We start from the raw sequence: 17423 nt of genomic DNA, 5'->3' as shown, positions 1-17423 counted from the left end.
CTCATGCGAATTCCGGGAACCTTCCCTGGAGGTAACCCATCCTAAGACTACTCACAGTCAAGCACGCTTAACTGTGGAGTTCTTTTGCATGGATGACCATAAAAGAAAGTGCACTTTATTGATATGAGTAGTACTTTCAATCCCTTTAAGCACTAGTCATTTAAGCCTATCATTAGACCTCTTCAATTAACGTGGGGCGTTACAATGAAGGATTATGGGCTGTGGTGCTTGAAGTGGAAGTTGGTACCTGTGCGACATACATGGATGAAGTTGGGAGGAGGGAGATGGCCTTTAGAGAGATGGTATTGTATTTTTTTTTTTTTTTTTTTTTGGAAATTATTACTCCCTCTTATTCACTATATTCTTCCCCTTTCCTTTTTGCACAAGAAATAAGAAAATGAATTTGGACCACACAAAACACACTACCCCACATGCAATTTAATTTGGACCACACAAACCAACCCAAAAAAGGAAATAGGGAAGAAAACCCGAATAATCCGAATAAGGAAATAGGGAAGAATATAGTGAATAAGAGGGAGTATAATTTTTGGGCCTTGTAGTTAATGGACTGGTCTCATAGTATGAGACCGTCTTATATAACAATTTGCGTATTTAAAAATATAAAGACCTGATTCATTAACCCGTCTCGAACCCGCTAACCCGCTTGTCTGTGGGCCAAAAATTAAACGTGAGTCCGGCCTAGGCTCGCATTTGAACACCTCTACTATATTTTACCATATACTCCCTCCCATTCAAAATAAACCTCCCTATTTCCTTTTCCGTCTATTCACAATAACCTCCCTATTTCCTTTTTTGGTAAGTGTTTGTGTGGTCCAAATTTAATTGTATGGTGGGGTAGTGTATTTGTGTGGTTCAAATTTAATTATATGGTGGGGTAGTGTGTTTCCTTAATATTTGTGCCAAAATGAAATGGGAGGTTTATTGTGAATGGGAGGGAGTATTCTCTAATAACTCTCATCATATTTAGTGTGTTTTTGGTCTAATTTGTAAAAGTGTTTTTTAACTTAAAAACATTTTTTGGCCAAACATATCATTTTTTAAAAGTTTAAAAAAATTCTTAGAAACTAAAAATTCATTTTTTTGCCCATAAAAATAGAAGTATCAATTTGTTATTTCTATTTTTGAAAAACACTTTTAAAAAATTAAGGTGTTGTTTGGCCCGACTTTTAGAAGTACTTTTCTACTGAATAAGCACAAGTAGGCCAAACAATCAATTTTGAAGAAGCTAAAACAACTTCTTTTAAACCCAAGAGCCAATTTCGAGAGCCAGAAGTAGAAGCACCAATTTGGTGCTTCTAGCTTTTACTTTTATTTTAAAAAATTTTAATGCAAAAATGACAAATTGTATGTTGTAAACATGTCAAAATAAAATAAAATTAATACTTATTAATTCATATTTTTTTCATTCTCTACAAATCGAGACCCATCTTGATATACTTTTCAACAAAAAAATTCATTTTTCATCCGGTTATGTAAAAAGTCTTGTTGAGAAGTCATTTTTTGTAAAATGTTAGGCTAAACATCAACAGTTTTATCAAGAAGTAGCTTATTAAAAAACTCATTTTTAAAAGTAAAAACAGTTTGAAAACCAAAAACTCATTTTTGAGAATGCAAGTCAAACTTGCTCTAAATATTCTGATATTTAATTAACTTAATTTTCGACTCTTTTACGTGAACAACTAGAAAATAACCAAACTACCCTTACAATCTTGCATATACCCAATTTCCCACCCCCATCAGCTAGACCTGGACAAAGCAACGGTCAGACCAACCCAACCCCACTCACGAGTTACATTTGACTCAACACGCATAACCCATCCCTCTCCCCGTCAGGCCTGCCCTGCACACGGCCCGGGTATAGGCTTCATATTTTGATCTCGGCCCCGTTGCCTCGTTTTAGGCAGATGTACAAGTAGAATGACATACTTCTTTTTTTTGTACCCCGATGTTCGAGCATGAGGATCTTAATTATCCTGAAAAACTTAATGTCTTCTACTTTATCTGTCCTGCTTAATAGTTTACACTTCTTTTTTGGGTGTTTCAATCAATAGTTTACCTTTTTCTTTTCCAGCAAATCAACCAACTCATGTGGGTGGGAAACATTACATTTTCTCCTCATTTTAAGTTGCTTTTAATTTTCCTTAATAATTGTATACTCATTCCTCTCTTCTTACCTTAATAGTCATGTATAAATCAATTGTAAATTATCTATTATGACGGAGGGAGTATTAATTAAACACATATTCAACTTACGATGCTTAATTATTTCCCACCTTAAGCTTTTTGCTATTTTTAATGGGTGTTTTCCCCAAAAAAAAAAAAAAAGAGAGAGAGAGAGAGTATTTGTTTTTTAGGAGCTTATTATACTTTGTTAACTCTCTAGAGATAAAATTCGTGATTATATTCACAAAATAATTAAAACTCTCTTACGTGTAGATCATTTAAATTAAACCAAGTGAAAAGTATGGGTTCAAATAAAAAGCAAACGATTCATCAGAATGAAGAAAATACACAAATTAAAATATACTTTATTCGAATACAAAACAACAACAATAACAATTTAATATAGGGGATGCTAATTTCATTTTTACATACCATACGCCCATACTCATCATAATCAAATACTCCGTACAATTTTCAATCATGAAATATAGTACAGTATGTAATTTGGAAATTCATGAACAATAGATATTAAATGGATGATTAGTGAATGAAAACTACTATAGGTTTTATAACCCATTACACAACCTATCTTTATTTTTAATTAAAATGGTTTGTATAACTTCTAAATAAATAGATGAATGTGTAAATTTTAAGTGGTACGATTCTCGAAAAAGGCTTTCCATCATTAGTATTTCAATTATACTCCGAATAATTTTCTCCCCGACAAATATGTAATGTTTAATCAACCGGCCAAAATTACCGCAAACTTACAATTCAATTATAACGATGTTCTTCAAGGGTCTTATTTTGCACTTGGGCTAAATTACATGTTGATTAAACTTTTTTAACAAAAGTGTGTCGCACAAAAAATTATGTAATATATTAATATTTGATAAGTCCATTTTATATATACTTTAACCCCCTGTTTTAGCTCGATTTATTTGTTTATCGCACTTCTATTAATGTGTTTGTGAGTTAATTCCATGTTCTAGTTGTGTTTGCTTGTTTTCATTGTGTTTTGTAGGAAATTAAGTTTTTAGTAGTTTTTTTCCGTCAAAGTAGCAAGCACATGAGTGCACGAGGCTAAAAAGATTAAGCATGACCTTGGAAGGGTATTTTGGTAATTTCCAAGCCCGAGTAAGAAGTATGAAGCTTGGGTTGATATGCAAAATGATCATACAAAATAAAGCCCAAAAGAGAAGTCCAAATTCATGTGGATAATACCAAGTTTAGGATGCTCTTAGGATGCTCATTGTGTAATTAATCGGAGGATTAAAGATGGGTTAATAGCTCACATTGGATTCCTCATGCAATTAAAGACGGATTTAAGAGAAAAATCATAAAACATCACGACCCGATCGGGGTGTGGTGTCCCCGATCGGGGTTAGCCCCTTTTACCTTATTTCCGTTACTCCCCTTAGTCATATATAAAGGGTGTTGTATCCACACAATTGCATACATTTTTCACACGCTTTAATTTTAGTTTTCAGAATAAAATGTAGTTTATATTAGATTTCCTTTAAGCATTCCTTTAGTTGTTATAAACATTTCTTTAAGCATTTTCAATTTATATTACAAGTTCACTTACAAGTCATTTCCATTTGTTCTATCTTGTTCTTCATTTCCAAGTTCATTTCCTTTGTTGAGGTAATTCTATTTCTTGTATTGTTTTGTTATTTCCTTTGATATTTCCATTATTAGTTAGTTATCATGTTTACTTTATCATTTGTCATTAGTTTAGTTTACATTATGCAAGAGTATTTTACTTTGTCTAGGGAATAAGGGAAGTCATGCACAAAATAGTTTTTGCAATTGTTGAATTAGGATGTCATAGTAATCGATTAAAAGTTTCTATTACATGTTTGCTTTGTTTTGTTAATCTTTGATAAATGATCACTATCTTAGATTAAATTTGTTATTTCACTTTTATAAGTCGAGAGGCACGAAATTGAATTAGACTAAGCATGTTTTAGTAGATGACCTAGCCATAGCGAGAGCTCGTTAGGACCCGTTCTATGGTTGACAATAAGGCCGAGAGGTGTTTGTCTTTAAGCCTAAAAAATTAAATTATATTATCAACTCCTATGTTTAACTTGAGCATTTACATATTTTGCATGTGTGACCCGACCTGCCTAGACTCTTCCTTTATTATTATTGTTTCATAAACCCAACCAAACCAATCGATAACCGACATTGATAGAATTCACCCAATAACAACTTGTATAGCAACTCATGTCTCCTTGTGTTCGACCCCTATTACTACATTCATTTGTGTCTAAGGTATTTATCATTGATTAGGGTTGCGACATCCTATCAAATTTCGGCGCCGTTGTTGAGTACGGTTTTGTTTGGTAATTAGTTGTTGAATTCTATCTTATTTTATTTTGTCTCGGGGAACACTTGTTCCTAGGGATCTTCTCACGGTTTCTTTGTAATTTTAGTGCCTATTTTGTAGGTAATAAAGCTTGGCCTTTCATAATGAATGATTGATTCGTCCCACAACTCAAAGATGAGCATTTTCATGATTATCTTGCCCGGTTCTACTATTTTTGCGATGGTCTCATCTCCCTTGGACATGTCCTTGATGACGAATACTTGGGTCATCTCGTGCTTGATGGCATGGATTTTGAGACCCGTGAATTGACTATAAACTTGAGTAATGGGGGTGTCTACTACATAATCGAGCCGAAACTTTGGAATTTCTTAGATTTCATGGCTAACCAATGTCAATTGCGGGAGGTAGCACACCAATTCAATATGTGACGTATCCAAGAGGAGCTTAAAGTGGTTTAGGCTCGTTTGGAACAACTTTCTCAAAAGAAACCGATACCATGTGAGCCTATTTTCTCTCCTTCTGCCTTTTTACCTCCCCAATGTTAGTTTTCTCCCCCTAATGAATTTGAATTATTGGATGACGATGACAATGGTCCGACTTTTTCTATTAAAATTCCCCTTAATGTAATTCCAATTGAAAATTTAGAGACTCGTGTTGAAGAAAATGACCTTGTAGTAGATGACACACTAGCCACGGGTGATCTTAAGCCCGATTACCATGAAAAGGATAAGGTTTTGCCTGAGTCATTTGAAACCTTTGAAAATCCTTTCACATGGGATATACATGACCCATTTAAGGTTGATGGAATTTGAGACCGTTCATGATTATAATATTTGCACTAACGATTTATTTTATGGTCTTAAGCATGATACTCCATCTCTTGCTGACGAGTGGAGTAGTACAATGGTTCTATTTGAAATCTCTCATGGTCATTTTGATAAGATTTATCCTTTCTTGCCTTTGATCTTTCATGCTTATATCTTATCAATTGCTTACATACACTACTACAAATCCAGGCAACCACAACGGCCCTTTAACACCGCTTATTCACGAAAATCACCATAAAACGTTGTAGAATGGATGGCGCGAATTTTACTAAACTTAATTACAACGGTTATGTGCTGTTAACCGTTGTTATTAGTTTTAACAACGGGTTAAACTTGCACAACCGTTGTTAATATAAAAACTAATAACAACAGTTTACTCTGTAATACATTATAACTGTTGTTAATAATTTGGCGCAAAATTAGTGAAAAGTAATTACAACGGTTATATATAAACCCGTTGTTAATACTTTTTAACAACGGTTTTCTAAGGACCCGTTGTTAATATATTCTCTAATGACAACGGGTTTATGTGTAAAAACCGTTGTCAATACTTTCAAGCAAATACCACAATATATACCACACAAACACAGATCAGCTACAGCCACAAACACAAACACAAACACAACAAACACAAACACACAACCACACTCTTTCTCATCGTCTCTTTCTCATCGTCGCTTTATCATCTCCGTCACTGTTGTTGTCATCGTCTCTTTCTTTCTCTAATTATCAGGTAAATATCTATCGCTTTATGGTTTTAGGTTTTGTCATCTCCATCATTATTTTGTTTCTCTAATTATTTTATTTGCATGTGTTTTTCTCGATCATTATTGTTGTTTCTCTAAGTATTATTCGCTTAATTAGTTTTGTCACTGTTGTTTTTCTGCGTTTATTAGCTAGTAAAACAAATTAAATACAATAAAACAAAGAAGAAGATGATGGAGAGGAATGCATAAACTTAATTAATTAATATATAAATACATAAAAAACTTATTACATTGCTAAAAATGCAATTCTTAGATATGCATAGAGAGATGCATTCTCTTCTATGATATTCATCCTCTCCTCCTTTGCTATTTGGAGGTTTCGTTCCGCAGATGCTATATCGTCATATAGCTACACTATCTGCGGCTCTAACAAGTCATTTTTTTGGCGTCCTTGAGTGCGATCCGAGCGTCCTCAAGGTAGCTCCTGTACCTTCTCTCGATGTCCAGCAACCGAGGTATGAAACTCTTGTTGTACTCGGTCATAATGCATGTATTACGAATGGTATCATTTATTGTTGTTGAAGGAAGTTTGAAGTTTATTATTAGGTTTTAAAGATTTAGGGTTTGGAGTTTAGGGTGGAGATAGTGATATAATGGAATGGTTATTGAGATAATGCATGAATTTATACTTAGTAATGTGTCGTTTGAGTTGTTTTTTAATTAATATGTTTAGGAAGTTGTGCCAAATCTTATAACCCTTCTCATTCCATATATTATTGTGTCCTTTCATATGCAGGGATTTGGCAGTAATAATGCATTATGCATCGGAATTGCAGTAATAATGCATGCATCTAGTAATATATAATTTATTTTTTATTTTTTTTAAATCAACAACAACGGTTATTAAAAAGAACCGTTGTCTTTAGTTATAACAACGGTTTTTTCTATTGTAACCGTTGTTATAACTTTCCCACCAAAAATTAGTCACACTTTCCACAACGAATGTCTCGTAACGACAACGGTTTTTAACCGTTGTTAATAGTTTTCACAACGGGTTTCTTAGAAAAACCAACCGTTGTTAAAACCTTTAACAACGGACGCTTTAACAACGTCCACTTTTTTATATAACAACGGTTTTTAACCGTTGTTATAGCCTGTGTCTGTAGTAGTGATATACTTGTATATTGCTCATGCGCAGGAATATGATCAACTTTTAAGGGCATTGTCATGCTTTTTAGAGGACAAAGGATGATTCATTAGGAAAGTTCGTATTTATTTATGTTTTTAGACAATTGATAGTTTTTGGACAATTGCAATTTTCATTTGGTTTGATGTAATAGTTAGGACAATAAGACATTTAGCTTGCTTTAGTTTGTAGTTTGTCTTTTGCAGGTACTTTGCTACTTAGATTGGACCGTACCCCATTTTCAAGCTAGCTTGGGGGAGGCTTCTACACTTTAGTATGCTTCTTTCCTTCCTTTATTTCCGCATGTGTCATCCCATCTCCCCTTGTTGGGTGTCCTTCTTTATTTTACACATTGAGGACAATGTGTTGTTCTACCTTGGGGGAGGGATTTAGTGAGTCTAGTTATGGGAAATCTAAAAAAACAACAAATTTGACCACATAAATTTTTTTATGAAAAGTTGGTTGTTGTGTTCACCCTTTTGTCTTATGCATAATGTCATATTTCCTTGCATTTCCCTTATTATAAGCTAATGAATCACGCATTTTACGGGTTTGCTTACATGGGGATGTCTTGACATAGTGGGTGAGGGATTGATTTTGGACAAAGTAGACTTGATCTTGACATTGGTAAGCTACATAAATGGTAAGGTAGAGCCTCTAAAAAGGCCGATGCATCTTTACCCGGTCTCATTTAGGTGTGTGTAGTTTCTCCTCTTGGTGTGCGTTACATCAAAACGCACAAGTATGGCATTTGTTCCTTATTCTTAGACACGCTACGATAATTTGCACATGAAGCCCTATTGTTATAATTTCTCACATGCATCACCTTTTATTGAGCTTTTCTTATTATATGCTACCACATATTTGTTTCTAGCTACATACCAAAATGCCTACCTTGTTGAGCTAGTAACCATCTTGGTGAGTTTAGGCTGCTTTTGTGATGTTAACGATGACGGGATCACTAATTCTCGTTGTGTTGTGAAAGAAAAGTGAGAAAGGAAGAAGGAAAAAAATGAATTGGAAAAAATGAAACAAAGAAAGAAAGATGAAAAGAAAAAGAAAAGGAAATGAAAAAGAAAGTTTTGATGAGAAAGAGAAAGAAAAAGAGATGAATATTGACCTTCCATAGTTTATGAAGAAATTGAGTTGGGAAGTTCATTTTGTGTTGCAAAAGTTTTAATTTGGGCCATATGCTGCTTTGGTTCAATGGGTTATTTTTTTTTTGGTTGAATGTGAGCTTGTTTCATTAAAAACTTAACAAAATGATTACATAGTCCATACAGTCCAAATTTTTGACTACTTCAACATCTATTACTTATACAATAAGATCAATTTTTTGCAGCCAAAGACGATCTTGCATTTTAACAACTCCTGCAGTCTTCACTCTTATCCTTGCATAAACCAGTCTTCTAATTTCCTGCACCACCCTAGTAGGGCATTTAAGACAATTATCCCTCCTGCAAGCATTCCTTTCAAGCCAAACACAGTACCAGAAAGCTGCCAAAGTCACCCTGCACACTCTCTGCTGTAGCACCGACAATCCCATACCCCGGGGATCAATCTGAATCTGCAACCAACTCTCCAACTGTTCTTTTATCTGTTCACTGTATTTGCACCTACTGAATAGATGCTCATGCGTTTCAATTCCATCTTCACAAATCACACACTGGTTGCTATCACTAATCTGTAATCTGAACAGCTTCTCACGTGTGTTAAGAGCCTCTTGCTTAATCAACCAGCAAATAATAGAATGCTTAGGAATACACCAAGCATCCTAAACATCCTTATACCAACCAACAGAGGGGTGTCCTCCCTACAACAAAACATACCCAGACTTGATGTTGTAACCCTTAGGATCATGAACCCAATGATTATTCACATACCCACTGGAAATCAGACCCTTAACTTTACAAATATTCCTCCAATTCCAATTGGAATCAACAGGAGGAACATAAGAATGCCAGTCCTGATCTTTTAAATATATATGATGCACCCATTGAACCCATAACCTGTCAGCATTAGTGTAAAGCCAGTTCACCAATTTACCTACACTTGCAATATTCCAATTCTCTGCCTTAATGACACCCAAACCTCCATCTTCCTTCCTACAACAGACCTTATCCCAGGCAATCAAGGGGGCCCTCTGATATTCAGACCCACCATCCCAAAAATAACTCCTGCAGATGGCCTCAATTCTCCTTACTACTGCTTTTGGGATTAGAAAAATAGAACCCCAATAATTATGCAAAGTATTCAAAACAGAATTTACTAGAGTTAATCTTCCTGCATAGCTCAATTTTCTAGCCCCAATGCTCCTAATTCTGGCCACAACTCTTTCAATCAAAATGTTGCAGTCCATTTTTGTTAACCTCCCTGCTTGAATAGAAATTCCCAAGTACTTAAAAGGAAGATCCCCTTCCCTAAAGCAAGAAATCTGAAGTATATCAGTCTTCACACTCTCTGGCACCCCCTAAAAACAACTTCGGACTTGGCGGCATTCACCTTCAAGCCAGAAGTAGCAGAGAACGTAGAGAAAGCTCTTAGGAGGAGCATAATAGATTGGGTGTCCCCCTTACAAAACAACAGTAAATCATCTGCAAATAGGAGGTGATTCAACCTCAAGCTCTTACACAAAGGATGAAACCTAAAACTCCATTTATAAGTAGCATAATCCAACACTCTAGTCAGGTACTCCATACAAATGGTGAACAACAAAGGTGAGATGGGATCCCCTTGTCTAAGCCCTCTCCTACCTTTAAAGTACCCAAATAAAGCTCCATTAAGATTTAAAGAAAAGCTAGTAGTAGTTACACAAGTCATAATAAGCTGTCTAGTCTTCTCGGGGAAATTTAAAGCACTTAACATTTGATCCAACAATGGGTTATTGTTATAAGATTAGTACTGAGTTATTTAAGCACTTTTTGCTCGTTTGGATGGTTGATTAGCTCGATCTTTAACTCCACATATCAAAAATCGTTTGTCCACTTTTTACCCTGATGTGACTCCTATTTACGCATACTTAGTCCCCTAACTAGCCTAGTTCATATTCTTTTTAGTATGTATTATGGCCGTTTCTTGTCTTTAGCTTCCTTCTATGCATATTCTACGAGTTTTGGTGTCCTTTATAGGAGAGGAGCACTAACCTTGCTAGACGGAGTGAAACAGAGCTAAATTGATAATATCTAACGACCAAGCATCAAAGAGGAAACTCACACTAAAGGCCTAAGTCAATAAAATAAGGAATTGGGCAATAATAAAGGATCCTCACGGCTCCTCAATGATCCCCACGGATCATGAGAAAGCCAAATGAAGAAGAAGCAAAGCTGACCTATGAGAGGCATCCCAAGCACGGCCCGAGCGTCTTAAAGAGAAGGACGGGCATCCCCAAGCTCAGCCCGAGCGTCCCCTAAGCAAGACGGGCGTTTTTCCTTACAGCATGAGCATCCAGCAGGGGCAGGTCGGGCGTCTCCATGAGGGACTTGCAAGGCGTTAATCTTATTTTAAGGGGCTTAATCGTCATTTAAAGCCCTTAGTTAACCTAATCCTTGTATCACTATATATACCCTCTTTGTAAAAAATTGAGGGTTAAGTCCTCTTAGTTTAGATTAAGCCCTATTAGTGTAGGCAAAAGCTCTCATTAGGAGTAGATTTGTAGCACCCCCATACTCCAAGTGCCTTATCAGGACCACCTAAAGCATGGGAATGCTACCATCTCGGTTACCCAAGGAAATGTATATCAAATAGACAATAACGAAACATACTTTATTAAATGAATTTAAAGCGATACATGTTCAAAACCTACATTGTCAAATGAAAATACAACTGTTTCTGATGAGTCATAATTATATACATATTTATGCCTCCCCTTAATTGCTTTTGATACGGTTTTCGTGCTAGTTTATATCATTTACATGCCTTTTATGTTAGAATGTTGATACTTCCGCCTTTTGATGTTTAATGTAGAAATGATGCATTTGAGGAGCAAAGGATTGAAATGGGCATCTTGGAGTGAGCATGAAGGGATACACGAAGCATGGCACGAGAATCCATAAGAATGAAGGAAGAGAAGTTAAGAAGAAAACACGAAGAAAAGAGCTTCTTATCATTAGTGTCGCCTTTGAAGAGCCATATCTCAAGTTCTACAACAGATTTTCAAGTGATTCTAATTGGAGGTGAACTCTTATCCTCTTAGCTTTCCAACGCCGCGAAAATCGCTTGTTTCTGACAAGTAACGAAGAAATGGCGGCCGTTTGAAGTTCAGTGCGCGAAGCAGGAAATTGGTGCCTCGATCGAGTCAACCTTGGCTCGATCGAGGAACTTCATGCTCGATCGAGTCACTCTCGACTCGATCGAGGAACCAACCTAATCAACTAAATTTTGCAATGTCGAGAGTTGGGTGTTCTTGAACTTTGGTGCCTCGATCGAGTCACTCTCGACTCGATCGAGGAACCTTCCGGTTTATAATTCCCGCAACTTTCCTTAAGTCGGTTATGTGTTGCTATAAATACCAAAACTCGTACCCTAAGTTATTTTATGCTTTATTTTCAGTAGGTTTAATATAGCTACCTTAGAAAACTCTCTCAAATACTTAGTTTAGTTTATTTATTGTTCTTCCTTCCGGATCTAAGCATTCCTTTATTACGGTATCAGTCTTTCTTTTATAATTATTCTATCATTATTGTTCATCTTATTATGTTCTTAATTATGCCTTCTTATATTATTATTGTTGTTATTATAATTAGTATGAGTAGCTAAATTCCTCATCTAGGATGAAGGGGATCTAGGTTAATTAGAAAGGGGAAATTGATTAATTGCTAGTGAAATCGTTTAAGTTGCCGTTTGATTATTGTTCTTATTCTAGTTAATTAACTTAGGCCTGAGTTGTTAATTAGTGTAGCGAATTAATCCTTCCACCGACCGGGTTAGAATTAATATAGGCTGCGATAATCAAATAGATTGTATCTAATTATAGCGACCGCATGTTAGAATCGATCTAAAGGGCATAATAGAGTCGACCGATCTTATGACCTTAGACGACTTTGACAGATCTAGCAATTGATTAATAGACCCCATATAATTGACCTAGTGAACCGGAAATCCTAGACCTTTAATATTATTGTTATTTGCCCTTTAAATTACTTGCAATTAGTTGGTTAGCATACAAACAAAACAAACCCCCACAATTGGTTACTTTAAGACAGATTTAAATATAAACAAACTAGATAATCACCGCCTCCCTGTGGATTCGACCCTGACTTACCGCTAGCTATTTTGTTAGTAGTAGTTTAGGTTTACTTTGATTAAGGTAATACGACTGAAATAACCTTATCAAATTTGGCGCCGTTGCCGGGGAGGCAACAATTTTTCTGTTTGTTTTTGTTTAGTTTGTCTTTTGTCTCAGGGAACATCAATTCCTTGAGACCGTTCTAATGTTTTCCATCGAGTTTCTACAGGGTGAAGATGAAAACTTCCATGATTACATGCATAGATGGAATGATTGGATTCGTTCCCATAATTACGAGGCCAAAATTCCACGACTTACTATGTGCCTTACCATCATAAAAGGTATGAACAGACAAACCCAAGCCTATATTGACTCCATAGGTATGGGAGATTTTGGTGGTAAGAATATTGAAGATGTCATTTCTTTCTTTGAATGGCTTGCTATTGAATGCATTAAACCCACTTTTTCATTTCAGTCATACATGGATGAGGGTGTGGGTGAGACCATAGAAACCGTTTTAAGGAATGAAAAGGATATTGAGGGAAACATAGAGGATGCGACCATATGCTCAGTTGATAACCCCTTCTTTGACGACAATCTTGAACCCCTCTATGACGATTTTACAGACAGTGAGTCACATGAGGAGGACTTGACAGACCCCTTAGATTACCCCTTTTGTGATGAGTCTTGGGATAAGGAGAGTGATGATGCGCGATTCGAAGATCTTGAGGTTAAATGGGACTCATGTGACGATATGTTGACTCTTTCTTTGGATACTTCCCCTTCAGTTGTTGAATTTGATTCTAATTTTGAGTCTAGTGAGGTTCATTTTATTACACATGTGCATAATGCATATTTTGATGTTTCTGATGTTGAAGATGATATTGATGAATACTCTGCACAAGGGCCCCCTACTATGGACCCTTTAGATGCTTTGATATCTTTTGAGACATGTGCAGGTGAATCTCCCATATGGAAAGCCGAGTTGGATGCTTTAGAGGCTGAAGTATATGGGATAGAGCTTATCAACAAAGGGAATGAGAAGGCATATGAGTCCATGAATACTCCTAGCCTGGTAGAGGTAGTATATTCTTTTGCCACCGATTCTGATATTAGGAGTGGTAGACCTCCTGACCAAGAGGTAATTGTTGACGATAATTTCATGAGGATTACTGGTGTAATGAGTGATAAATTACCTCGTATGACCTCTACTTTGTGCTTTCATACTCCATACTCTTTTGGTTGGACTAACAATTTGATGCGGTTTTGTTATAATTGTCATCAAATATTTGATATGCTGAGACGGTCTTTAACATTGATTTTATATGCTCCTGTTATATCTTGGTGCTACTTATGCTTTTGTGTAGCACATGCGCAGATTTATGATCGACTCTTAAGAGCTTTGAGCTGTTTTGATTGTTCCCAATTGCGGGTAATTGATATATAAAGAAAGGAAGAGGACGGCAACAAGTGCCTTGATCGAGTGGCATGGGGCTCGATCGAGTCACCACGTTTTGGGTTTATTCATAGCCAGACGATGATAGGAATTGTGCGGATGATTATTTTCCCCTGTTTTGCAGCTGGTTTGGGGGAATTTATTTGCTCTTACCCGGTATTCTCTTCCCTTGTACCTTCTTTTATTGTATTATCTAGTTATTTCCCATTCTTTTTGTTAGTTGTGTCCTTTAGGTTGTTGGATTTGTGTGTGATTGCTATGTTGTAGGCGTCACAATGAGGACACTGTGACATTTAGGTTTGGGGGAGGAGTCTTTTATTATGTTGTGTGATTTTTATTTATGTTGTGTGCATTTATATAAAAAATCCATAAAAATTAAAAATTTTATAAAATAAAAAAACATGTATTTTCCTTTATTTTGAGTCGAGTCTTGGTGTATTAGATAACAATGATGTTAAATTGCATTGTTTTTGCATTTGAATCCTATTTAGTTGTTCATGTACATTGTTTTGACTCGTTAGCCATGAAAACAAAGCTCATAATTCAAGTCTTAACCGTATTGACATGCCTTATATTGATTAGATTTGACATAATTACGTTGGTAAACTACTTAAATTCTGAGGTCTATAGAGCTTCCTAGGCCAGGAACATCAATAAACTGGTCTCATTGTCAATTAGGCTTGAGTGTGGTTTCTCCTTGTGGAATGTGTAATATCAAATTGCATAAGTGTGACATTGATTTCTTGATACTTTTATTGCTTTCATTTGACTAAGTACATGTGGATAGACGATTCTTATCGTTCAAATAAGCCTTACATTACCTTTTGTTAGACCGTTTGAACCCTTGTAGCCAATATTAATTACATCCTATGAGCTACAATCCAAGAATTTGCCTACCTTTTCGGGACAGTCGCAGTTGCTTGTTTATCATGTCTATTTTGCTATTATGGTTGGGTTGGGACTTATTGTTGTCCTGTGGGTATAGAAAAATACTTTTAGCGATTGTGTTGTATCCTTGTGTTGGAAAAGAAAAATATGAAGCGAAAAAAAAAAGAAAAAAAAGGAAAAAAAAAGAGAGAGAAAAATCGAAAAATGTAAAAGAGAAAAGAAAAGAAAAGAAAGAGATTGCTTCATTTGATTTTGTCAAGGATCAAAAGGATGGTTGTTAGAGTCTAATGCATAATTGGAGAGTAATTTATTAGCTCTCATATGTTGTAAAGTTGAGATCATTTCTCTAAGTTGGGTTCATTTATTATCAAAGATTTGGTTTTTGTTTTGGTTAGCGCTGCGACTACCGTCTTAGCTCCACATATCCATAACGTGCTTAGGCACAAACCATTTCTATCCCTTTAACCCATTTGCCACCCTTATTGTCCTTGATACATGTACTTTTGTCTACATATGTGATTGCATATTAGTTGGGGAAATCTCTATCACATTAGATTGCATGCATGTTTCATAAGTTGAGTGAGTGTTTCTACTTCTTTCTATCTTCACATATAACTCACCCTATATACTTATGAGTGCATGAGTGACATCCGCGAGAATCCAACTAATTTATCTTGCAAGATCGAAAGGTATTTGGCATTTGTCTATAGTATGGTGACTTGAGACTTGAGCTATGTTTTCTATTTCCCGTACCTTTGAATTTGTTTTATTGGTACACTTTAGTCATTGCTTTGTTACAAGATATGGATAGCTTGGGATTTGTATGTGCATCAACATTAGCTCTGAATTGTTTATTTGCCATTTGTATGATTGCCCTTTGTATTGTGTGTTGCTTTGCTTGAGGACAAGCAAAAAGATGGTTTGGGGGAGTTTGATGAGTCATAATTATATACATATTTATGCCTCCCCTTAATTGCTTTTGATACGGTTTTCGTGCTAGTTTATATCATTTACATGCCTTTTATGTTAGAATGTTGATACTTCCGCCTTTTGATGTTTAATGTAGAAATGATGCATTTGAGGAGCAAAGGATTGAAATGGGCATCTTGGAGTGAGCATGAAGGGATACACGAAGCATGGCACGAGAATCCATAAGAATGAAGGAAGAGAAGTTAAGAAGAAAACACGAAGAAAAGAGCTTCTTATCATTAGTGTCGCCTTTGAAGAGCCATATCTCAAGTTCTACAACAGATTTTCAAGTGATTCTAATTGGAGGTGAACTCTTATCCTCTTAGCTTTCCAACGCCGCGAAAATCGCTTGTTTCTGACAAGTAACGAAGAAATGGCGGCCGTTTGAAGTTCAGTGCGCGAAGCAGGAAATTGGTGCCTCGATCGAGTCAACCTTGGCTCGATCGAGGAACTTCATGCTCGATCGAGTCACTCTCGACTCGATCGAGGAACCAACCTAATCAACTAAATTTTGCAATGTCGAGAGTTGGGTGTTCTTGAACTTTGGTGCCTCGATCGAGTCACTCTCGACTCGATCGAGGAACCTTCCAGTTTTATAATTCCCGCAACTTTCCTTAAGTCGGTTATGTGTTGCTATAAATACCAAAACTCGTACCCTAAGTTATTTTATGCTTTATTTTCAGTAGGTTTAATATAGCTACCTTAGAAAACTCTCTCAAATACTTAGTTTAGTTTATTTATTGTTCTTCCTTCCGGATCTAAGCATTCCTTTATTACGGTATCAGTCTTTCTTTTATAATTATTCTATCATTATTGTTCATCTTATTATGTTCTTAATTATGCCTTCTTATATTATTATTGTTGTTATTATAATTAGTATGAGTAGCTAAATTCCTCATCTAGGATGAAGGGGATCTAGGTTAATTAGAAAGGGGAAATTGATTAATTGCTAGTGAAATCGTTTAAGTTGCCGTTTGATTATTGTTCTTATTCTAGTTAATTAACTTAGGCCTGAGTTGTTAATTAGTGTAGCGAATTAATCCTTCCACCGACCGGGTTAGAATTAATATAGGCTGCGATAATCAAATAGATTGTATCTAATTATAGCGACCGCATGTTAGAATCGATCTAAAGGGCATAATAGAGTCGACCGATCTTATGACCTTAGACAGCTTGACAGATCTAGCAATTGATTAATAGACCCCATATAATTGACCTAGTGAACCGGAAATCCTAGACCTTTAATATTATTGTTATTTGCCCTTTAAATTACTTGCAATTAGTTGGTTAGCATACAAACAAAACAAACCCCCACAATTGGTTACTTTAAGACAGATTTAAATATAAACAAACTAGATAATCACCGCCTCCCTGTGGATTCGACCCTGACTTACCGCTAGCTATTTTGTTAGTAGTAGTTTAGGTTTACTTTGATTAAGGTAATACGACTGAAATAACCTTATCAGTTTCCCAAAAATGTCCAACCAGCTAAAGTAAAGAAATGTTCAAAACACAGCGGAAGACTTCTAGACATTTCGTGGTGACTCAACCCAGCTATCCCATGCGCATCCGTTTCATACCTGCTCAATAACTGCTCACCATCCCCGAATGGATCACCACAGTTTTCAAAACATTTAAACAGGGCCA

Source organism: Silene latifolia, chromosome 6 (genome assembly GCF_048544455.1).
Source record: "Silene latifolia isolate original U9 population chromosome 6, ASM4854445v1, whole genome shotgun sequence".
NCBI lineage: Eukaryota > Viridiplantae > Streptophyta > Magnoliopsida > Caryophyllales > Caryophyllaceae > Silene > Silene latifolia.
The sequence above is the reverse complement of the archived record's forward strand: the minus strand, read 5'-3'. Positions refer to the sequence as shown.